We start from the raw sequence: 17,502 nt of genomic DNA on the forward strand, positions 1-17,502 counted from the left end.
CTTCAAAGTAGTGATCATCAAAACAATCTGATTCTGAGTAAAAAATAAAGTCGTTTATCAGTGGAATAGATTAAGTACACAATATGCAGCAGTAAATGTCCACGGTAATCTAATCTGATAAACCCAAAGACCCAAGATTTGGGGACAAAAAAAATCATTATTTTATGAACAGTGCTGGGAAAATTGGAAAGCAATTTTGGTAGAAACATCTCACCCTGTATATCAAGATGAGATCAAAATAGGTATATGATGTAGACATAAAGAGTGTTAGCATAAGCAAATTAGGGGAGCATGGAATAGTTTATCTGTCAGGTCCACGGATAAGTGAAGAATTTATGGCAAAATAAGAGATAAAAAGCATTAGGGGTTACAAAATAGATAATTTTGATAACATAAAATTAAAAGGTTTTGCACAAACAAAATCAATGTGGCCAAGATTAGAAGTAAAGCAGAAAAGTAGGAGAAATTTTTATAGCAAGTTTCTCTAATAAAGGTCGCATTTCTCAGATTTATAGAGAACTACATCAAATTTACAAGAATATGTCATTCTCCAATTGATATGTGGTCAAAGGCATGAATAGGCAGTTTTCAGATGAAGAAATCAATCTATAGACATATGAAAAAATGCTCTAAAACACAATTGATTAGAGAAATGCAAATTAAAACAATCCTGAGGCACCACATCACATTCATCAAATTTACTAATGTGACAAAAAAAAGGAAAGTGATAAATGTTGGAGGGGATGTTGGGAAACTGGGACATTAATGTAGTATCGGTTGAGTTGTAAACTGATCCAACCATTCTTGGGAGCAATTTGGAACTATACCCAAGGGAGTATAAAACTGTGCATGCCCTTTGATCCAGCAATACCACCACAAGGTCTGTATCCCAAAGAGATTATTTTTAAAAAGGAAAAATAACCTATTTGTGTAAAAATATTTATAACAACTCTTTTTGTGGTGACTAACAATTGGAAATTGAGGGAATACCCATCAATTGAAGAATGACTGAACAAGTTCTGGTATATGAATATAATGGAATACTATTGTACATGATTGTGATGGAATACGAATTGATGAGCAGGATGCTTTCAGAAAAACTTGAAAAGATTTATGTGAACTGATTCAAAGTAAAGTGAGCAGCCAAGAGAACATTATACATTTTATCAACAATATTATATGATAATCAACTGTAAGTGACAGCTATTCTCAGCAATACAATGCTCCAACACAATTCTGAAGGACTCATGATGAAAAATGCAATCCACCTCCAGAGAAAGAACTGATGGAGTCTGAATGCAGATAAAGCATACTTTTTAAAAATTGTCTTTACTGTTCTTGGTTTGTTTGGGTTTAGTTGTTTTTTTTGGTCTGTCTTTTATTCACAACATGATTAATATGGAAATATGTTTTATGTAACTACACACACATAACTTGTGCCAAATTGCTTGCCTTCTCAATGAGGAGGGAGAAAATCTAGAACTCAAAGTTCAAGAAAAACTAAAGTTAAAAGTTGTTTTATATGTAATTGGAAAAAATAAAAAAAGAATGAAGTGAACTGGGAGAAAGATTTATTCAGTAAGAGTATTGACACACATTTTTAAAAAATTACAAATCAGGGGATTTGTTTTGCTCGGTTATACATGTTTGTAATGGGGACTTTGTTTTTTTCTTTCTCAACGGCGGGTATAGAAGAGAGGAATGGTGCATTTCAAAATTCAAAGATGTCATAAAAATAACTTCGTATAATCATAGAGATTTTGGTAGGTATGTTCTAATAAGTCCTTTTGGAAATAAGGAATAGAATTTGGTGATTGATGCTAATTCAATAAACTATAAGTTTAAATTCTTTTATTTTTAGAATTGTATTTTCCCACTAGGAAGAAATGAAAGTGTTACGTAGTATTTGTCCTGATAACTGCCAGTATCAATCTTTCTAGGAAATATTATTGCACCATAAGAAATTATATCCAGTAAAATGGATAAAAGGTTGGCCTCATATAGACCATGAGCTTTCAAGTCCAATGTCTTACACATACTGACTGTGTGACTCTGGTCAAATTATTGAACCTCTGAGTGCCCTAAGCAATGCTATTAAACTATAAATTGCAAGAGAGTTTCTGATCTGCATTGGGAAGAGGAGTTTCTTCATGGGAAGCTCTCTTTACCAAAAATATTTCCCCATCATCTACCACAGTGCTTGGCACTTCATAAATGCTCCTTGAATGAACAAATGGTTAAATGCATCTGCATTCACTTACTCTAAGCAAGAGTATGTTCTGTCTCTCAGTACAAGTGAGTGCAACTCAACACAAAGGTAGATAACATCAACAATCATTTTTACAGTTTCAGTAGTAATTTTAAATGGTCCAATAATATAGATATAATCAGGTCATTTTCGGTTGTCAAGATGTCCACAGTGACTGAACTGGATATTACCCAAGAGTTATGCAATGGAGAAAGCACTGTTCTTGGAGACAAGAAGCCCTAAGGTTAAAGTCTACATCTGATAGACACTAGCTTTATGACTCTGAACAAGTGACCTAACCTGTCCCAGTCTGTTTCTCTGTCTGAAAGATGGAGATCGTATTACCTGTGGCCCATGTCTCCTAGAGTTGTGAGAGCTCAGATGAAATATAGGATGTAAAATTGCCATGCAAATTATAAAGTGCTATGCCATAGGATCCCAGAGACAGAATGGACTTTAGAGGCTATCTGATGTAACTCCTTCATTTTACAGTGAGGAAACTGAGGTCCGGGGAAATTAAAGGATTTGCCCCAAATTACATTTGTGACAAATATAAAAGGGAAGACTTGAACCGAGGGACTTTGAGTCTAAAGCAAATGTTCTACCCCACCACGTAAATTTCCCTTGCTATGATTGTTATAAGAAGAGGTAACTACATGAATGCAGTCTATAACTGAAAACTAGTATGACATGAAATTCGAAGAAATGGAGAAGGGGGAAAAATTGTAATTCCAAGCTAGCTGCCTATAGCTATCCTGGGTGGTTCAGTGGATACAGTGAGGAAAGTCTAACTTCAAATCCTGTCTCACTAGCTGTATGACCTTGGGCAAGTCACTTAACTTATGTCTGCCTCAGTTTCCCCAACTGATAAGAGATATAATAATAGCACCTACCTCCCAGGGTTGTTGTGATGATCAGATGAAGTTCTTAGCACAGTGACTGGCCCATAGTAGGTGCTTTATAGGTTCTTGTTTCCTCTCTCCTTTCTTCCCAACACATTACTAGATTGCTTCTTCAATTTGTCAGTTGGGAATGTACTTAGAGAAACCAATTTTCAGATTAACTTAAAGAAAAATAAAATTAGCAAGATAAATCTTGGTGAGGGAGCAGTCAAACTGTATCATAAAATAATAAGTGAATTACTTTTGAATTATCCTCATGACTATTTCTTGATAGAAACAAATAGTATTTAAAGTGTTTGAAACCATCCATCACGGTATTCTCTCAGTCTACCCCCTCCAGATAGATCCAGTGGCAGGTAGAATTGTTGCTTCAAGGTCCTTCTAGGACTTTTAGAAGCAAAGGAACCTTGGATGGGGTTTGAACCTCATGTCTTACACTGAAGACTGAGTCTTTGCTTGGAGGAGGGAATTACAATTTTGTTTTGCAACTCTGTCATATTTTTGCTTGAGAGCATCCAGACATTCTCTCATTTTCCAACATTTTAAGCCTATTTTTTTTAAAAGGGACCTAACTCTCATTAAGAAAAGATTTCCGCGGGGGGCTTCCACCTAGACTGTGTCTTGACAAAATCAAGTGCTTTCTATACTCTCCAAGCCTTAAAAAGACCTGAAAATGTTCCTCTTGCACATTCACTTCTTTCCACCATTTCAGGGACATAAAGTGAGGTTTAAATTTATTATCTAGACTCCTATGCACTAAAATCTATGATAGATTCCTATTTTATTTTTCTAGAGACAAATTCTATTATGGGTACATCACATTCTTTGTCAACAACGCAACACATTAAAGTCAGGAAGTTGGATTGAAAGCACAAACAAGGAGAGGTCAATACCTTGCGATGTCTTTGCTGGGTATCAATGATGGTGACCCTCACTGCATGCCTCCCCCACCCCAAGGGAACAGAAGTGTGTGTGTTAAAACATCTTCCTATCCATCCTGAATCTCAAAATCTCAAAATCCCTCTGGCTTTTATTTTTCTATAACAGCTGGCTTGTTCTAATGAGGACCCCTGGCTCTATGAAGTCCTTGGGGATTTGAATGGAGTAGGTGGCTAACTATATGGACATGAAATTATTCCTTTGTATCTATTATCCTTGAGTCTCCTCTACCTGCTGGGCTGAAGACCGATCCTTTTTTTTCTGTTCTGAGATTAAAAGAACTATTCCCTTTGAGATACATTTCCTGAGAGAATCTTTGGGATTTCAAGATCCTTTCAGTTCTGTGGGAATCAAAGGACTACTCCCCAGTGCAGGACTGGGGCTTTGGCCTTGGTTACTCTCTCCACTGCTAGTGCTATACAAAGATAGATATATAGATATATTTTTATGTAACAGTTTCCGTTTCATAAGTGACTTTTGGAAACTTAAAGCGCATCCCATCCCTGCCAAGAAAAAACAGAAGAAAAGGAATCGGCAGCACCAAGTAAGTGTTCATATCTATGTAAGTTTGTCAGGCTTTCCCTAAATTCATTATTATGGGCAAATAGTACTGATATGAGAGTCAGAAAATTTGGATATGAGTCTTGATTCTGTCACTAAGTACATGTGCGGCTTCGAGGAAGTCACTCTCTGGTCTCAGTTTCCTTATGGGTCAAATGAGACTGTCACTCTAGGTAACATCTGAGGGATCTTGAGCAAGTCATTTGAGACATGGTAGCACGAAATAGTCATTGGAGAAGGAAATGACAAATTAATCCAGTATCTTTCCCGTGAAAACCCCATAGACAGCGTGGTCCACGGAATCACATAGAGTCAGACACCACTAAATTACAATGACAACAAAAAAGGATGAAGTAGTAGGAAGAATACCAGATTTAGAGAAGTCAATAGACCAGTGAGTCACTTGTCTGGTCTTCAGTGTCATCCTCTGAAAAATATGGAAGTTAGAGTCGTGACTACAAAAGTCTTTCCAGATCTACATCTAGGATTTATTCATTATTTAACCTCAGTTTCCCCATCTGTAAAATGAAATGATCTTTAAAGTGGCATCCAGTTTTAAATCTATGACTATGATTCCTTTCAGCTCAAATTACCAGAGTCCAATGTTCTGTCTAATGATTACTATCTAATCTCTAATATGTTTTTGATCCTTGCACCAAATAGAAACCCAAGCAGCATCTTTATGCAGAGATTATAATTTCCAGCTGCCCCCTTCTGTTCAGATGACGTCCTAGTTATCTTTCTTTGGCTACTGGGTTCAAACACCTAGAAGGATTCTCAGGATGTATCCATCCATCTATCACCTTGCTCCAACTAATCAACACATACTTATTATGCTACTATTCTGTGTCAGGTTCCAGGGCTACAAAGACAAGAATCAAATAATACGTGCTCTCCAGGGATGTATGTTCTATTATGTCATAGGATCAAAAGCCTCTACAATTTTAGAATTAGAAAGGAACGTAGAATCCCCTTATTTTACAGAAGAGGAAATGGAAATCCACTAAGATTAAGGAACTTGTTGAAGATGTGGCATTCCTATAAATGTCAAGGCATATTCGAATTTTATAAGTGACATTCAAATGTAATTTATCATATATGAACTGTATTATATATGGATTATAAATGACATTCACATGTAATTTATTACATATGGACTGTATGTTCTGTGCTCAACATTATAGAGAATACACAAGTAGAAACCATTGTCCTTTTCTTAAAGGAGTTATAATATAACGGGAGAGACAAGATAAAAATGTGAGGAAAAAACAATCTAGTACATCAGGTAATTGAGAATTCTCTCTTTTTTTCTTGAGTCAAAAGGTCTCAAACCTTTATTAATATTTGCCTTCTATGTGATAAGAAACATACTATATGCCTTAAGCATCAATTTTATGCTTATGTATGTCTCTCCTAGCTCCTTTTTCACCTGATTCTTTTTTTTAAATTAGGTGTATTTTATTCTGAACTTAAGAAATTAAGTAAGCTTTCCATAGCAGAGTAGAATAGAAAAAAAGAAAAAGATGATTGTACATGGATTTCTCATTTCATTGTCTGATTCATCTTGATCTTGGGAACAGAAATCTTGGTAGGCTCTTTCAATTATCCTGGATCTAACTGGGGGAGGTGAGTAGGGGTTAGATTGGTATGTAATGTAAGGCCTAAATGGGATGATGGGGAGAAGACATGGAATCTTTGCAAAAGTATTCATCTTGACCTGTCATGTCTTGACGTTTTAAGTGATTTTTTAAGGTTCTGTCCTCAAATCATATCCTAAGACTACTTATTAATCCAGTGAGACAAGGGGAAGGTATCCATGGATCAGAGATTGTTGGATTTCTTTAATGAGATTGTGACAGTACTGTCAAAACTAGCACTGTTGTAATGTTTTCCTTTCATAATGCATATGAGGCATCTAGGTGGTGAAATGACTAGCATGCTGGACGTGGAGTCAGAAAGAACTGAATTCAAATCCTGTCTCACACATTTACTAAGAGCCACCCAGGGCAAGCTTTTTTAGCCTCAACTTTCTCATCTGTAAAATGGAAATAATAGCAGTATCTACTTATTGTGGGATGTTGAATGAGGTAATGTATGTAAAAATGTTTTGTAAACCTTAAAGCCTTATATAAATGCTAGCTCTAATTGTATAAGTATTTTGTTCTGGATATGGGATTGCTTTGGCGTAGGAAATTCCCAGTTGAGAAAAGTTGTTCAGCGATGCAAATCAATACCTGCTCTGCATTTTATAGTCTTAGGGATTGTAGCCTGGACAAAGAGAAATTAAGTGATTTGCCTAGGGTCACAAAGGCTGTCTGTGTCTGAGCTCAAACTGAGCCCCAAGGGCCAACTCTCAATCCACTAGCTACCCTGCTTATGTTTAGTAGAGACAGGGACTCTATTCCTAGGGACCTAAGATTTCACTCCCTCTACCAACTGAAGCTCAGCAGCTTCTCTTAAAGCATTAGTCAGATTCTGGGTCTAAGCACTGAGATGTCAGACTTGCCCAGGGTCACAAAGACAGTAAATGGTCAGAAGGAGATCTTGAACCATCTGCCTATTTCTGAGGCTAGCTCTCTATTCACTATATAATGTTGTCTTTCAGAGGTTTGTTATTTAATATTATTATAACTACAAATACTTCCTTTCCTTTTATGAATGAATTGACTTTGCTTGCTAATCTCCTTAAGGAAAGAGCCTATTGTCTTTTCACTAAAGAATATGCCTCAAGGTCATTTCCCTTGGCCATGGTCAAATCATTTGGAGATAAAACTACTCCTTTTAGGATACTAACTGTATTTTCCTGCTTACTGATATAGTTTGCTTCTTTAGAGCTTGAATTGTTTATTTTCCTGCTGAGGAATCCAATTTTTTGTTTTCCATTATTTGACTTTCTATTCCTAAACTGCTGAGATCTTTCCTTGTTTCAAAAAAATTACTACTGTATTTTATAGACAATGCTCATCTCAGCCCAAACATAGTCATTTTTTTAAGGTTCCCTAGTTTCCGTAGATCACATTTTTGTATCCTAGGTAGATAAGAGAAACTTTCTTTTTTCCCCCTTTTCTCTTATTATGTCCTTCCCCTTACTGCACCTACCACCGTCATTGAGCAATATTTTCAAATGAAAATAAGGCTGTCAATACCTAAATGCATAGACCAGAAAAAAATCCCATATTAGCTATGTCTGGATATGTATATCTCATATATATTTGCCTTCCCATCTTGCCAGTTACTGTCTTCAGATTTCTGGGAACTGGAAAACTGAAATAAAGATGACATGTATCAGCGATGGGACTTTTTCTGTTAAAAAAGGGTGAGATAACGAGCCCTTTTCAGTACTGCAAACCCAAGGGTCATCTCCCACCCCCTAGTGAGTTGAACTGAGATCATAGGCCCCTGTGTCTGCTCAGAGAGCTGGTAGAAACCCAACTCAAGAAGAAGACTTGAGGGGTCATACAACCTCTATTTCCATTCTTTATAAGACCTCCTCTGGCTATAAAGAATATCCTTCAATATGTGTGTGTGTGTGTGTATTTATATATACACATTTTTTTCTTTTCTTTCTAGTGGGACAGTTTTCCACAAAATCACTCATTTAGGGAGTGATGTTGCTAAATGTAGAAAATAAAATGGACAAGAGAATTTGATCAATTTCCTTTTCAATTATTCCTATGAATCTCAAAAATAATACTTGATATGTCTAGTGCAAAATATTAGTATTCTAAATATAAAGAAAATGAGCAAGTTGGCTTTTCACTGCTTAAGACAGATGGACGTAGAAATCATCAATGGACCCTGAAAATGTAAAATCTATTTTGATACACCAAAGGAACTGCTCAGTGTTGACAAGAGAGGTTGGAAAATAAAATTAAGAATAAATAATTAATGAACAAGTGTAGTTTTTCAAACAATTATGAATAGGACTATCAATTACAATAGGACATATATGATGAAAATTATAATATAGCTGTTGTATTAATTTTTGGCTGAATTTTCTATTTCTTTTCATGTGATTCATGACAATTTGCCACCATCATGGAAGATATCCAGAAGAGAGAGATTCTCTACAGATAGTGAAATTCTTCACATAGCCTTGTTTGCATTTTACATTATATACTGATTACATTAAGCAGAATATAATCAACAACAATTACTATATGAAGTGCCTACTATGTGCCAGGCACTGTGCTAAGAGTTTGCCCTAATTCTCTATGCAGGAATAATAACATGGATTAAGAATGCATGTTATTAAGGCTATTATGGTCAGCTTGTATAAGCTATAAAGATCTCTGTTTCTGTGTGTGTATGTATTTCTGTCTCTCTGTCTCTGTCTCTCTCTGTCTCCCCATATAAACATATATTTTGATAACTATATATCTATGTCTCACTATGCATCATAGTGAGATGTAGACATATAGTTAGATAATTATCAAGATGTGTGTATGATAAATATGTACATACACATACACAGATATATACACATATATGTGTATATATATGTATATATATAATGATAAAAATTATTTCACCTCTGGCACTCTCTGGTGCTATGACTCTCTTAAATGAAGGGATGATCCTACCATTTATATTTGCCTGTTTTTGTTACAGGTCACTTCCATGGACCCAATGCAAAGCATCAGGGAACCTAAGAAGCCCCTTTAAAAATTACCAACTTAATAAGACACTGAAAAAATACAAAGCAAAAGAGCATTGTCTTTTGAGTCAGAGGACTTGGGTACATATCCTGCCTCTGACACAATATTTACAAGAACAAATTACCTGAGGATCATTTTTCTCATGTAGAAAAAAGGGAATTGGACTAAATGATCTCTGAGATCCTTTTCAGCTCTAAATCTATGATGCTATGACATATAAACCAAAGAAAAATTTAAAATCCCTAGCAAAATTTAAGTTATTTATATTCCAATAATAAAACTTTAGAAAAAAATTAGTAACAATAACAGTTTATTCTCCACCCCCTTTGAATAGGGATGTACTTAGGGGAGCTAGGTGGTACAATGGGTTGAGTGTTGGGCCCAAAGCCAACAAGATCTGAGTTCAAATCCAGCCACAGACATTTACTAGCTGCATGACCCTGGGCAAGTCATTTAATCCTGTTTGCCTCAGTTTTCTCATCTATAAAATGAACTGGAGAAGGAAATGTCACAGCATTCCAGTGTCTTTGCCAAGAAAGCCTTGATTGGGATCATAAAAACTTGCACACAACTGAACAACACAACCCGTAACTAGAATGGTTGAGTGACTGTGTTTGATAATAACTATTGGTTTAGCACTTTAAATATTCTATGGTAGATAATATTAGCTACATCTTACAAATGAGCAAAGTAAGGCTCATTGGTCTTGTACTGTAGTCACCCAGTTAATAAATAGGTTTAAGCCAAATCTGAAGGCAGATTTTCCTCACTTCAAGTCAGCTCTCTATCCACTACAACACTCAGCCTCTAAGAAAGTTGTAGTTAATTTGTATGTTTTCTTGGTTTAACTCATAATCATTCATTTCCCTGAACTCAATTCTCTCTTTCAACGAATTATTTTGTTCAGTGGGCTTTTGAACCTTCTCCTCCATTTGGCTAATTCTGCTTTTTAAAACCTCCTTCTCCTCGTTGGCTTTTTGGACCTCTTTTTCCAATTTAGTCAGCCCCCCCTTTTCTTTCTTTCTTTCTTTCTTTATTTAACTTTCAACATTCATTTTCTTTTTTTATTTGTTTAACTTTTAACATTCATTTTAACAAAATTTTGGGTTCCAAATTTTCTCCCCTTTTGTCCCCTCCCCCCCAAACACTAAGCATTCTAATTGCCCCTATGACCAATCTGCTCTCTCTTCTATCATCCCTCTCTGCCCTTGTCTCCATCTTCTCTTTTGTCCTGTAGGGCCAGATAACTTTCTATACCCCTTTACCTGTATTTCTTATTTCCTAGTGGCAAGAACATTACTCGACAGTTGTTCCTAACACTTTGAGTTCCATCTTCTTTACCTCCCTCCCTCCCCACCCCTTCCCTTTGGAGGGCAAGCAATTCAATATAGGCCAAATCTGTGTAGTTTTGCAAATAACTTCCATAATAGTTGTGTTGTATAAGACTAACTGTATTTCCCTCCATCCTATCCTGTCCCCCATTACTTCTATTCCCTTTTGATCCTGTCCCTCCCCATGAGTGTCAACCTCAAATTGCTCCCTCTTCCCCATGTCCTCCCTTCCATCATCCTCCCCACCCTGCTTATCCCCTTATCCCCCACTTTCCTGTATTGTAAGATAGGTTTTCATACCAAAATGAGTGTGCATTTTATTCCTTCCTTTAGTGGAATGTGATGAGAGTAAGCTACATGTTTTTCTCTCACTTCCTCTCTTTATCCCTCCTCTAAAAAGTCTTTTGCTTGCCTCTTTTATGAGAGATAATTTGCCCCATTCCATTTCTCCCTTTCTCCTCCCAATATATTTCTCTCTCATTGCTTGATTTCATTTTTTTAAGATATGAGCCCATCCTCTTCAATTCACTCTGTGCACTCTGTCTCTATGTGTGTGTGCTTGTGCATGTGCGTGTGTGTGTGTGTAATCCCACCCAGTACCCAGATACTGAAAAGTTTCAAGAGTTACAAATATTGTCTTTCCATGTAGGAATGTAAACAGTTCAACTTTAGTAAGTCCCTTATGACTTCTCTTTGCTGTTCACCTTTTCATGCTTCTCTTCATTCTTGTGTTTGAAAGTCAAATTTTCTTTTCAGCTCTGGTCTTTTTATCAAGAATGCTTGAAAGTCCTCTGTTTCATTGAAAGACCAATTTTTCCCCTGAAGTATTATACTCAGTTTTGCTGGGTAGGTGATTCTTGGTTTTAGTCCTAGTTCCTTTGACTTCTGGAATATCCTATTCCATGCCCTTCGATCCCTTAATGTAGAAGCTGCTAGATCCTGGGTTATCCTGATTGTATTTCCACAATACTTGAATTGTTTCTTTCTAGCTGCTTGCAATATTTTCTCCTTGACCTGGGAACTCTGGAATTTGGCCACAATGTTCCTAGGAGTTTCTCTTTTTGGATCTCTTTCAGGAGGTGTTCTGTGGATTCCTTGAATATTTATTTTGCCCTCTGATTCTAGAATCTCAGGGCAGTTTTCCTTGATAATTTCATGAAAGATGATGTCTAGGCTCTTTTTTGGATCATGGCTTTCAGGTAGGCCCATAATTTTTAAATTGTCTCTCCTGGATCTATTTTCCAGGTCACTTGTTTTTCCCATGAGATATTTCACATTATCTTCCATTTTTTCATTCTTTTGGTTTTGTTTTGTGATTTCTTGGTTTCTCATAAAGTCATTAGCCTCCATCTGTTCCATTCTAATTTTTAAGGAACTATTTTCTTCAGTGAGCTTTTGAATCTCCTTTTCCATTTGGCTAATTCTGCTTTTGAAAGCATTTTTCTCCTCATTGGCTTTTTGAACCTCTTTTGCCAATTGAGTTAGCCTATTTTTCAAGGTGTTATTTTCTTCAGCATTTTTTTGGGTCTCCTTTAGCAGGGTGCTGACCTGCTGTGCATGCTTTGACTGCATGTCTCTCATTTCTCTTCCCAGCTTTTCCTCCACCTCTCTAACTTGATTTTCAAAATCCTTTTTGAGCTCTTCCATGGCCTGAGCCCATTGAGTGGGCTGGGATATAGAAGCCTTGACTTCTGTGTCTTTGCCTGATGGTAAGCATTGTTCTTCCTCATCAGAAAGGAAGGGAGGAAATGCCTGTTCACCGAGAAAGTAACCTTCTATAGTCTTATTTCTTTTCCCTTTTCTGGGCATTTTCCCAGCCAGTTACTTGACTTCTGAGTATTCTCTTCACACCCACTTCACCTCCAGATCCTCCCAGCCAGCGCTTGGGGTCTGAGATTCAAATGCTGCTTCCCAGCCTCAGGGCTTTTGGCGGGGGCAGGGCTGCTATTCAGTGTGTGATTAAGTTCAGGTGCTCAGGTTGGGACAGGGCCACCACACATGGCTCAGTTTCCTCAGGGGGTTTATGATGAGACCTTCAACAATGGATGTAGGCTACTGCCTGCTTTGGCCTTGTCCACTGCTGCCTCTACTGCTGCCTCCTGAGGAGGCCTGGGTTATGGGGACACCCTGCTCCCCTCTCAGCCAGCCAAAAAGACCCTCTCACTGACCTTTAGAGCCTTTGGGTTGAGGGATCTGTGCTGCAGCTGGAGATTCTGTCCCTGAAGCCTGCTTGGTTCTGCTCCTCCCTGTGCCGCCTGGCCAAGGCAGGGCTGGACTCTGCTCCATGTCTGGTGCATGACAGACCTTTCCCATCAGTTTTCAGGTCTCTCTGGGATAGGAATCTCCTCCACTCTATTGTTCTGTGGCTTCTGCTGCTCTAGAATTTGTTGAGAGTTCTTCTTTACAGGTATTTTATGGGCTGTGAGGTAAGAGTTACCATATGTTCATCTTTCTACTCCGCCATCTTGGCTCCACCCCCAATTTGTATGTTTTCTTATTCAGCTGAATGGTCTCTTTTCAGTTCCCTGGAGTTAGATGAGTCTTGGAAAACAAATTTTTTTATTACGTGAGGAATTATGACCTCTGGATTCGATACCTCCTGGTGGTTACCATGCATGGGGGTGGGAGTGGGGGAAGAAGATGAGAGGTAGTTCTCTAAGCCTAAAATCATTTAAATAAGCAGTTTCTCAATTGCCTTGAATCCTTGAAAGTTGCTGAGCCTAGGCAGCATACTTATAGTAAAAATAACAGCAATTTGGGAGTTAAAGAACCTGGGTTTGAATCTCACCCCTTCTCAGCTGCAAGAATACCAATTTCAACATCTGTTAAAGGAGAAAATGTTCTAATCTAGATGGTTTCTAAAGTGACCCAGCAGTGTGCTAGTGTTTAACAATCAGCTCTCAGGGTGGGAAAATGTATATATGACATACTTTTAAGTTTAACCTGTTTTATTAGCATTTCTTCCATCTCTTTCTTAAGTATAGACAATTGATAAAAAAAAAAACAAATCAGGCCCTGATTTGGAGCATCTGGTGTCACTGCAAATTTGGTCACACTGCAAATTTAAGTATCTGCTCTCCCAAATCAACACTCCCCTTCTAAACATTTCTGCCACCTCTAAATCTAATTAATCTATTTATTATTTTCCTTTTGTTGTTTAGTCATTCAATTATATCCAATTCTTTTATCCATGGGGTTTTCTTGGCAAAGATATTGCCATTTCCTTGTCCAATATTATTTTCCTACCCTAGATCTGTCTGAAGAAGGATTTTAATTTCAATCTGAGTTTCTGGTAGACCCTGACGCTATATATTTTATGAGCAGCAGAGATACTGGTCCAGTAGAGGTGATTTGACTTCACGCCATGCTCCAAGAGAGTAAATTAGAAAACAATTGGAGTGCCTAGTCAACCCTTAGGCCATTCAGGAGAAGTCCTTAAAATACTCAGGAAGACATCAAAATTGAGCTAAGCTTTCAGTCACCCTACCTACAAAAGGAGGCAGTTCATCTGACTTTCATGCACTGCACAATAATCTTCCATAGTGAATCTCCGTCGTTCTAGCTCTGCTATTTACCGACTGTGTGACCTTAGGTAGGTCACTTCTGTAGCAGTCCCAAAGGAATGAGTAGCATCTTTTCCTTGCACAGGAACAGGAGATGATATTGAGGGGATTTATAATACACAGCTAGACTTCAGCCAGGTCACCACTAGGAGCTTGCTCAAAGCAACCAGCTGTCCAAAGAGGCTGCAGATTAAAAAGCTAAGCCAGGACCCTTGAGAACCTCAGACCAAAAGAGAGTTGGGGTGCCCTGCAAAGGGACAGCAACAATAAATAACAAAAATAATCATTGCTACAGTATTTTAGGGTTTACAGAATGCTTCGCAAATATCATCTTATTTTATCCTCATGATAAGCTCTGCAAGTTAAGTAACTATTATTATCCCCATTTTACAGATAAAACAACTGAGACAGACAGAAATTTAGGGACTTACCCAGGAATAACACAGCTAGTAAGTGTCTCAGGCTGGATTTGAATTCAGTCCTTTCTGCTTTCTGTCCCCTGAAACACCTAGCTTGCCTCACAATGGTGACAACGCAATAGCAGTGGGGGATGGTAAGCCACCCCCAAGAAGAGACAGTCAAGGGCTAAAGGATAATACTGTGCCTTCCTGAAATCTATTCACTAAGTACTCCTTGAGTTTTCAGAGATGGCAGTCAAACCTCTTTAGAAGAAAGAGGAGCTCATGGAAGGGGGCTATTTATTTTGCCTTTGTGTTAACTAATAAACCTATTCTTTGTTTGATATTTTGTTAGCCTCAGTGCCTGAAGTGAATTTGGTCACTTAAGGAGACATAAGTCAAATTCTGATGCTCATAGAACCTACCCTGTGTGTAGGCTGAACTATACAGATGAAGAGAAGGAAACTCTAAAGACTGAGCAGGGTGTATCATACCTGACTGACCGAGCAACAGGTGATTTTCTGGGCCTCCATTTCCTTATCTACAAAATGAGGTGCTTTTTTTTTCTTAAACCAAATTTTCCCCAAATTCCCTATAAGCTCTAAATATAGAGACAGTTGAATTATTATTGAATATGAAATATTATTGAATTATTAGCCAAATTGACATGCCTTAATAAAGAGAAGCCCTTGGTCTAGCACCTCATTGCTAGAGCTATGAATTCTGTATGGGAGAGCAGGAACCATCTGGGCAAATTGAGGAATAAACTCTCAGACTCTCCTTAAAGACCTATAGAATCTTAACTGGAAAGAAGCTTAGAGGTTATCCAGTCTGATCCTTACCTGAATAGCCATCTCCTTTACATTGACAAATGTTCCCCAGTCTCTCCAAATGGGGAACAGATTTCTTCTGAAGGCATCCCATTCCTCCTTCGAATAGCTCTAGTTGTTAGGAATCTTTCTTTCCTTACACTGAACTGAAATCTGCTTCCTTGCATCAATTTCTCCTAATTCTCTTATTTAAGGTCTAGTCAGACATGAAATTCCCTTCCACTTGGCCACCCTTCCAATATTTGAAGATAGCTATTATGTCTTCCCCAAGTCTTCTGCAGGTTATACCTCTCTACTTCCTTCAGACCAGTCTTGTCTATCTGTCTTCTGCTGAGCACAGGAACTGGGTCACAGTAAATACTTAATAAATGCTTGTTAACTGACAAAAAGTCTTCAGCATAATTTATAGTCCCTTTGGATTCATTCATTCTCCCTTGCATGTGTTCCAGTTTGTCAGTGTACTTAACTACAGTAGCAGTTCTTAACGTGTGGTCTATGGGACCCTTCGGGTCCCTAAGACTTCTTCAGTGGTTTCCTCAAAGTCAAAACAACTTTCACAATAATACCAATATTGACCTGTTAAAATACTCCTTCCTTTTCCAACTACATACCTGTATGCGGCTAGATTTTCTTCTTATACTTTGACCAAAATGTTGTTTGTCCTCCATTTTTGAAGAGCACCATGGCACCAGGAAGGTGATGCCATGACTTGCAAGTGAATTGGATTTAAATGAGGGAGGGCTGTGCAAAGTAACTGGCCTCAATTTTAACCAAAATAGATGCAGTATAAAAGAAAATATGAGAATTTAATTACCTTTTATTAGACCAGACATTGAATAGATTTCCAAAAATATATAAAACAATACTAATTTCCTCAAAATTTTTTATTTTGGAAAACATAGCTATTTTTGTAGAAGCATATTATTTATGTTAATATGTAATGGCTTATTATTATTTAAATTAATAAATATTTAAAAATTTTATCTAATATGGCAAATATTGACAGATATAACCCACATATTTAAAAAAAGATTTTTGGGGTATTCAGTAATTTTTAAAATTTAAAAAAATTTTTAAAAGGGGGTCCTGAGACCAAAAAGTTTGAAAACCACTGAGCTAGAATATTCATAATAAGTAGTGCCTGCCCCCCAATGACCTACAAAGCACACTGATCAAGAAAAAAATGTCAGTTTCTTTTCTCACCTTAAACTTATCAGATGCATCCTTTTGGGAGCAGCATTCATGGAAACAGTGCACATAGCATGATGGTGGGAAAGTAAATGACCCGAGGAAATACTGAATATGAGATCTTGTGGGATTTGATCTATGATTTTTGTTGCAGGATACATAATATTTGTTGATTTTTATTTCCAACTAATAATATTTTATTTTGCTCCATCACACCAGTCTACATGTAAGTGAGAGTTGGTGCCAACTTCCAAGAGTGGGCTATCTAATAGGAAGATTGTCCTGTTTCTCAGTGGGGAAAAAAACGGATGTTAGAGCTGGAAGAGACTTTAAATGTCATCTGATCCATCCCCTTCATTTTACATGTGGGGAAACTGAATTTCAGACATTATAAATCATATGATTTAGAGCTGGATAGGATATTAGAGGTCATGTAATCCAACTCCTTTATTTTGTGGATGGGAAAAGCTAGAAAGTAGCACAGCTAGCACTTTTAATCTCTGGACTCTAAGTCTAGTCCAAAGACTTGGTGACTTACTGGAACTGGAATTCATATTTTCAAATTTGAATTTAATTGCACTCATGCCACTAGTAGGTCTATGTCCCAAAGAGATCAAAGAAAAGGAAAAAGGAGATATTTGTACAAAAATATTTATAGTAGCTCTTTTTATCATTGCAAAGAATTGAAAATTGAGAGAATGCACATTAAGTGGGGAATGGCTTAACAAGTTGTGGTATAAGATTGTTACAGAATGCTATTGTTCTATAAGAAATGACTAATAGGATGGTTTTAGAAAAAACCTAGAATAACTTCTATGAACTGATACAAAGTGAAGTGAATAGAAGTAGAAGAATATTGTACGCAATAATAGCAATTTTGTAAC

The sequence above is a fragment of the Notamacropus eugenii genome, chromosome 6, assembly GCF_028372415.1.
Source record: "Notamacropus eugenii isolate mMacEug1 chromosome 6, mMacEug1.pri_v2, whole genome shotgun sequence".
Classification (NCBI taxonomy): Eukaryota; Metazoa; Chordata; class Mammalia; order Diprotodontia; family Macropodidae; genus Notamacropus; species Notamacropus eugenii.